General features: G+C 33.3%; 1 non-coding gene across 1 annotated transcript; it reads right to left on the reverse strand.

Moving 5' to 3' along the window:
* Window positions 1-2,287: 2,287 nt before the first annotated feature.
* On the reverse strand, window positions 2,288-2,371 carry TRNAL-UAA (transfer RNA leucine (anticodon UAA)). The gene has a single exon. It is a non-coding gene; the product is annotated as a tRNA-Leu (tRNA).
* Window positions 2,372-7,918: the final 5,547 nt, after the last annotated feature.

Genomic DNA, 7,918 nt, shown 5'->3' on the forward strand with positions numbered 1-7,918 from the left:
AATTTACTGATTAGTAGTGGGAAAAAAAAAGAAGATATTTTAGATTATACACATAAATTCCTTAATAAATTTCAGAATATTTCAAAGGTGCAAAATATTCTGAAATAATAATAATAATAATTTGTAATTTGCCCTCCCTCCATGAGTCTTTGGACTCCTTGGAGGTGTCAGGTAATAATAATAATCGTATCTTAATATACAGAATTATTATGAAACAATAATACGTATAAACACATTATGATCAACAATCAAGGCTTTCTGATACAAAAATAATAATGAATTCATTGAACATGAAAATGAAATGAAAGAAATTATGAATTACCGTTTTAATATAACAAAAATCAAACGCTTGCTTACGCAATTAGCAAAACATGCCTAAAAATGAACTAAACTATATTTATGGAAGATTTTTTAAAGAAAATGATAAACTAATATATATTGCTTAATATATTTAACATATTTTAATTTACATTAAAATTGAATATGTTCCTATTAGAATTAGATCGCAATCGTTTAGTATAATTTGTTCTGGCTAGATGGCGCCACGTATACAAGTTACTAATGGTTAGATTTTCTTTTTACTTGTTCAGATCGTTATTTATGCTATACAACACATAGAAGCAAAAATACGATCTCCAAAATTGAGGTTAAACCGTTAATCTGTGATGCAATAATATATTATGTATTATAACGTAGAAATTTCCAAATAGCCTAAGCACGCAGAAACAGAAAAAAAAAAAAAAAGGTTGCTATTCTTTAATGATGTAAAAAGAGCATTGCAAAAAAAAAAAAAAGTAAATAAATAAAATAAAATAAAATAAAATAAACAAAAATAGCAGAACCAAAATTTCTTAATCTCCGTTCATTTCTCTGGTTATCTAGTCGAAGTCTTTAGCTATTTATTTGATCTTATTCAATACACTACGACTAGGCTCTTAATATCGTACGATTTTCGATTGATGTTTGACTCTTCTAGGTTTATCGGACGATGCATTTTCTGCTTCCTTCTCAGGTTTTATCAAACCACTTCAAGCATTCAGTTCAAGGACATCAGCATGGAAGGTCACGTTGAAGTGATCTGTTAGGGTTAGCACCTGATCTGTCAGAATGTCTGCATCGCCGAACTATGGTGGCGGAAGAATAGGATTCAACCAGACTATTTCTGCCCCACTTACCTACTTATCTGGGGCAACATGAAGGAGGATAATTTGTTCCTACTTAAATAATGCATTGAACAATGTTTTAGATATGGTAGAAATTTTCAAATCTCAACACCCGATCAAAAGCATTATATGATATACAACTAATTGGAAAAATAGACGCAACAATTATAAAGGATTTTTATCCAAAATATATTTTTAATAATAAATCTTTTAATACTGAAATTGTCATTGCACTTACAGGTTAATATCCAATCATTAATGATGCGATTATTCTCAAATAGATAATAAAAAGACTGATATTAATATGGGGGGATGTTGAAATATGTTATTATAAATTCCTTCCACTCTTACCCACCAAAAAAGATATCTTAAATATTATGTTGAAAGGACAAAGGGAGAGCGGCAATATCCTATCGCTGAACACCTTCCTTGACCTTGTCTTAGCAGCTTTATCAACTTCATCAATGCCCGAAATCAACATTTATCCTCGAGACTTATATTATTTCTGTCACTACAGCCATCACTTAAAGGGCTTCTTAATAACAACCTGCCTTAATAGCACCGGTACTTTTGGCGGAGTTCGAGTTTAAAACGAAGCTGTTTTCACTTTCTCCAATGAACGGCAATAGCTATATATAGAATTAGGGCCTTGTCATTCACGGACGACTGCTGAGTCACTGTTAAGCTTTTAATGGTATCCCAATTGAGGAACACCACCCCAGACAATTATCGGAACCTTTAATTTTTGTCACTGGACTACAGATTTCTTCCTCTCAATGAACTCATTATAGTGACCTCTGCCGTCAATACGGCCTCTTTTCCAAACGGTTAATTTTCTTCATTTCTGGGCAGAGAGAAAGAAACGGCCTTTTATGTCTTGAAGCGTTCATCGGGAGAGTAATAAAAGACTGTCGACAGATGAAATAAATACTTAACGGCCCGCAAGAATGGAATAAGATAAATGATCTTGGTCCTCCGTGTTACTCGAGAAATTCGAATGAAATGAGAAATATAATTATTTCATTTCAGCTAAAAAATTGGAAAAGAAATAATTTTTGAAAAGAAATATGATATGCCTTTCCGTACGACACTTTTTAATCAATAAAGCAAAATATAAAACAATTTGTCAGGAGCGGGGTTCGAACCCGCGCCCTCATACGAGGACCAGATCTTAAGTCTGGCGCCTTAGACCACTCGGCCACCCTGACTGATAGTCGCGTCCCTTGCTTAACACTTGATGTACACATGTCGCGGTAGCGTGACTAAGTAAATTTTCATGGTACTTAGTTTCGTCATAACATGAATAAGCGTGACTCAGATAGCATTGCGTCTATTTGATGTCGTGCCTTTCATATCTTGGCGAGTTTAACAACAGAACAAATGTCTGAACTAATCGATGCTTTTATCTAATACATTATATTATGAATTTTACAGACAGTTTTATTTCAACAGCATGGGTTCCACGTGCTCTTCACTAACTTTTCATGACGTTTTTACTAAGTGTTGTTCGTTATTTAATGTCATAATTTAGTAATATATATATATATATATATATTGATTATCATCGTATGCGATTGCTTAATATCTTCCCTTTCTTCGCTATAGATTTCCTTAAGATTTTTTTTTTTTTTTTTGAAGAAGTTTTGAAGAATGATAGCACCGACATAAGTACTGTTCATTATATTCCATTCAATACATTTTCTATATTTTTGTAATACTGCTTCCAAGTATATTTTTCACAGGATCCTACTTATACATGTCTTACTTGGATGTATCAAAGAAATCGAAATGGAATATCCAAAAAGTATAGCATAACATGTATTTTCATTAAGTTTTTTTTTTTTTTTCATGAGTATACGACGCATTGTCTAGGACAAAAGAATAAGGATTTGTTTCAATAAAAAATTAAATTCTGATTTTTAGGATCATTATTGATCGGCCCTTTTTCTTGGGAGGGGTAGGCTTGAGAGTATGTCAAATCAAAATCAACTTGCATACACAGGAGTATAGCTAGCGTTTCGGAACCACGTACGAGCGATATGGTTCTGATCTAATTTGGCATTTTGGAAGAAAGATCATTATAAGAACCCGTGTGGAAATAGTGTTTGCTTCCATGGCGCTCCCTGAAGAAAAGACCATTCTAGTCGGCGACTAGAATAACAGTTTTTCTTTCGAGAGCCTGACGCTATGCAATCGAACACCATTTCCACAGGACTACGCAATCACACACACACCCACGCACACACAAAGAAAGAAAGAAAGAAAATGCAAGGTAATTTAACGCATGCGCTTAATCTGTCATCTTTCTTCAAAAAAAAAAAAAAAAGTGATAAAGTTTAGAGCAAAGCAATCAAGATATCCCATTGGATCTCTCTGTGTGTATTTTCACATTTTCGCTGAAATGGAAATGAAAAATGAGCGGAGATTTACAGCGCATTGGACTGAAGACCGATATTGACACTTTCAGTTTTGCTCAGCAGTCATTCTGGAAGAGAGATCATTCCGAAATAATGCTTTTTTTTTAAAGAAAAAAAAAACCAAATAAGAGTTATCAATCATTTTTCCTTACTGAAAAATAGATAAACATTAAAATCTTAATCTGTCGTTGCTTCTGTTAAAAAAAGTCTCATAATGTTATAATAAGTTTTCAAAATGTATTGTACCATTGTTTGTGTCTGATAGAAGTCTTGGAAAGATGTAAGTAGTAATAGCAAAATGTATTTTTTTATCTTAATTATTTCTATTTGTGAAAGGTTAGAAATTACAGCATATCGAACAGTGCTATGAGAAAGTGAAGGATGAAACAAGGTGGAGGGTATCTTGTTCTAAAAGAAAAAAATTCTACTTCAGACCTCTGATTTTAAAACAAGTTAGGAGTAGAGTGTCACATGATGAAGATTTGCAGAAGCATCCACATAGGAGTGAAATTCGAACCCACATCCTGTTGGTGACAACGCACAGACTATCCAATCAGCAGCTCAGGTCATCCAATAGCATTTTCTTTCATTATTCGAAGACAGCATTGGTGCACCTATGCAAGATCTTATTTTGATAAAGATAATCTTTTATTTTGTGATTAATATTAATAATGGAATCAGACTTAATCGTAAGGTATAATTATAATTTGTTATACTTTTATTTCAATTCTAATTAATTTATAATTTTGTTATAATCAGAATTATAATTTATAATTTTATGATATTTTATTATTATAACAATTAATTATAATTCGAATTCATAAATTATTTTGGGATTGTAAATGTACGCAACAGAACTTTGTACACTTTCTAAAAAAGGAGTACAAGTATGCTTTGCTCTCTTCATTCTTTTTTAAGAATAACCCCCATTCTGATAACCCCACGAAAAAAATTTTCAAATTGCATCGCTTTAGGAATTGATAACATCCTGTTTTATTCTTCAATTTTACGAACTTCGTGTTATAACACAAGAACATTAACTGTGCAATATTGAATCACTATTTAAGTTACGTTGCTGCTATTTATAATTTCAACGAATTAGAGATATTTATGGCGTGTTAATTCTTTTCTCAGAAATCTTCTAAAAAATACAGTTGCAAGTGAAGAATAGTTCAAGTCTATTGATTTTTAATTCTTTCTTTTTTTTTTTTTAAGCAAAAGATCCACTTTTACTGATTCATATTGTATTAAAAATATTTGATAATAAAACTTGTAATAATTGCATTCAAAATAACAATCACAAAGATTGGAGGAGATTCCAGAGGATAACAGATGGCAATGCTGTAACCAATGAAGTTTTAACTGAGGCTCGGCTATTGCTGTTACTCCGCCATGACCAGAGCTTATAGCTCAATAACACCCTATGTTTTGGATTATTAATATTAGTTCAATAATTTTACTCTTTATTGTATATGAGCTACATAATGTAAATTTATAATTATTTTCGCGAGTTTCCACCACCTCCTTGAAAGTTTTCAATGACTTTTTATGTAACACAATTGCCTAAAGATTAATACATTTTATATTTTACTAGCATTTTGTAACTTCATCACAACTAATAATCCCTTTCCTACAATAATGTGTAATTTTTTAAAGGCCATGAAATACAGAAAAAAAAAAAACAAAAGGTAGTCGGTCGTTAGGTAAAATAGGTGTTAGCAGAAAGGAAACGTTTCCACCGTACTCTATTGTTATCCCTTGAATGACACTCCTGCCTTCTTCACACTCTCTATCGCCATTGTCGTCAAAAATACCTTTAATGACAGTAGTTAGCAGTTCTTTTTTTCTTTGAAATCATTGTTTACCAACTTTTGTCTTTGGAAAAGAGAACTAAGTTTCAAGACGTTAACCTTTCGGGCCGTATAGATCACACTTGGCGATTATAATGCTAGTGTTCTCACTTTCTGTGTTTCAATGGCATCCCAAAGAAGCGAGAGTTAAAGAATCGCCGCTAATTCATTACTGGGTCTGGTTGTCATGGAGTCACTTAAACAAGACGAATGGATCGGCAGAAAATTCTATAGGATGAACTTAAATAGCACGCGCAACCCTTTCCAAACCGTTGATTACTGCACTCAGCTTGAGACAATGGGTAAACAACGTCGCAACTCTTTCGCCTTAATGACTTATTTCAGAGAATGGATCCCTAATAAATGCCACCAAATAAAAGTAGGTAATAGCAAATTTGATGTTAGTTCATCTTATTTCTAATGTTATTACTTCCGCATTTTATTTATTTTTCAGTGTTTTGATATATAAATGTTCTAAACATGTTATGCATTTTTAACCGTAAGTACAAAATTTCTTAAACATTTCTAATCTAATAATTTTTAATAAAATTTTTCCTTATAATCGTTATAAGGGCTGGCTTAAAGGGGCGAAGGAAGAATGCTATTCATCTTCCCCGTTATCTGTAGGGGAACAGTGTAAGGATAAGGTGTTATTGAGCTATATAAAGCTCTGATCATGGCAGGAGGGTAACAGCAATAGCCGAGCCTCAGTTAGAACTTCATTGGCTACAGCATTGCCATCTATTTTACCCTCACAGAGTACCCATTTTAGTCGCCTCGTACGACATGCATGAGCTACATTGGGGCTGATACGTAAGTAAAGCCCTGTGTAAAAATTAGAATGATCCCTAGACCACTCAATAGTGGCCGAAAGATCGTCCAGCTCAGCGTTGATTCCACTCTGTGATGACGCCCCCCCCCCCGCCACTGAGCAGAACCGCTTACATTCCAGGGAGAAGCATCCACGGACAAAGCCCCTCACGGGCCACGCCGGAGAACACCCTCCCCAGAGCTTCAAAATGCTCTCTAATGGCAATCCCCGGAAATCTAAGTCCCCCTCACGGGGAGCAAAATTCCGGAAGAAACTTTAGAGAGCGAACTCTCGAAACTCAGCGTCCATTTTAGTCGCCTTTTACGACACGCATAAGTTACGTCAGCGCTATTCTTATTCCTGCCACCACACTGGAGTATCATCTTCCTCCCGCTCCAATAAAAATTTTAACAATACAAGTTTTATTTATTAGATTCGGATGTATACCCCAAAAAAGTGTGTAATAATAATTATTAATAATTTAATTATTTTCTATTATTCTTTAATAATTTAAAAACAGTCAAATAATTAATATAAATGCATGTATATATCATACAAATATATAAATTAAACAGTAAATTTGTAATAGAAATTTAATTGTGTACATTTGATAATACTAAGGGTTATTCAGTAGAACCAAATATACTCGTAGATTCTTCAGCTCATATTCGAACTGTTACTTGTATTACGACTTGCTTGTGTTAGGCTTTGCCACCTCTATTATAAATCCTAGTACAGGAAATACCGAGCATTTATGGCTGTCATAAACTAAACAGAACACGCTTCTATCATTTTTCATAATGTTATCAACACACTTCCCATACCTTCAAATTCTCTTCAAAGACAAAATGAAATTCTCAAGTCCAAACACCTCTGAATGCCTAAGGCAAACGTTTTTACCTCCCTGCACTTGACCTAATAATTTGAAGATCCATCAATTAAGGAATTTCACCGATTTCCAACTAAAAGTATACAGAATACAAACATCCATAAAGAGCAGTTAAGGATTCCTTTAATTTCCCGTAGCCCTTCCCTGTTCTGGTATCGCCTCAGGATTTTCTTGCAGTAGGGTGAGTGTCTTAAGTGGGGTATGAAATCTTAAATTATGAAGCGTGCGTCGAAGCAATATTAATGTTTCCAACTTAATATTAGATTGGTGTCGCAGTTAGTAATGTTTTAATTATGCGCACTTTAGTACACTGGCATTAGTATTAATAATTTATACGTGACTACTGAAATATTAATTTTGTGTTTTGAAATGATTTATGTTTATTCACTTAATTTTATCTGATTGAATTATCTACTGTGGCTGAATTTGTTTACCGAAACTGTTCTGTAATTACACTTTTACATACTTTTTTTACTTTCATAGTTTAAAAGGGCTGACAACTACTTATCACTCAACCAGATTAATTGGTTTAATACAGTTCATTATTCAATAGGCTTTAAAGTAATTTTCCATTTGTAACTAATTAGGTACTAGCATCAGTATAATCAAGTAGCTTCGGAAACGTCCATTAATATGAGGTAGGATCCGGCTGAACAGAAATTATGTTAAAAAAAAAAAAAAAACTGTCAATACTTTTGGAAAAACATCATTTTACGATTGCATCTCTCACATTATTATTCTGCTCTGAGGATGCCAACAGAAAATTCGGGCGATATACTAGAGACATA

Source organism: Typopeltis vanoorti, chromosome 8 (genome assembly GCF_054136105.1).
Source record: "Typopeltis vanoorti isolate ZY-2024b chromosome 8, IOZ_Tvanoo_1.0, whole genome shotgun sequence".
NCBI classification, from domain to species: Eukaryota; Metazoa; Arthropoda; class Arachnida; order Uropygi; family Thelyphonidae; genus Typopeltis; species Typopeltis vanoorti.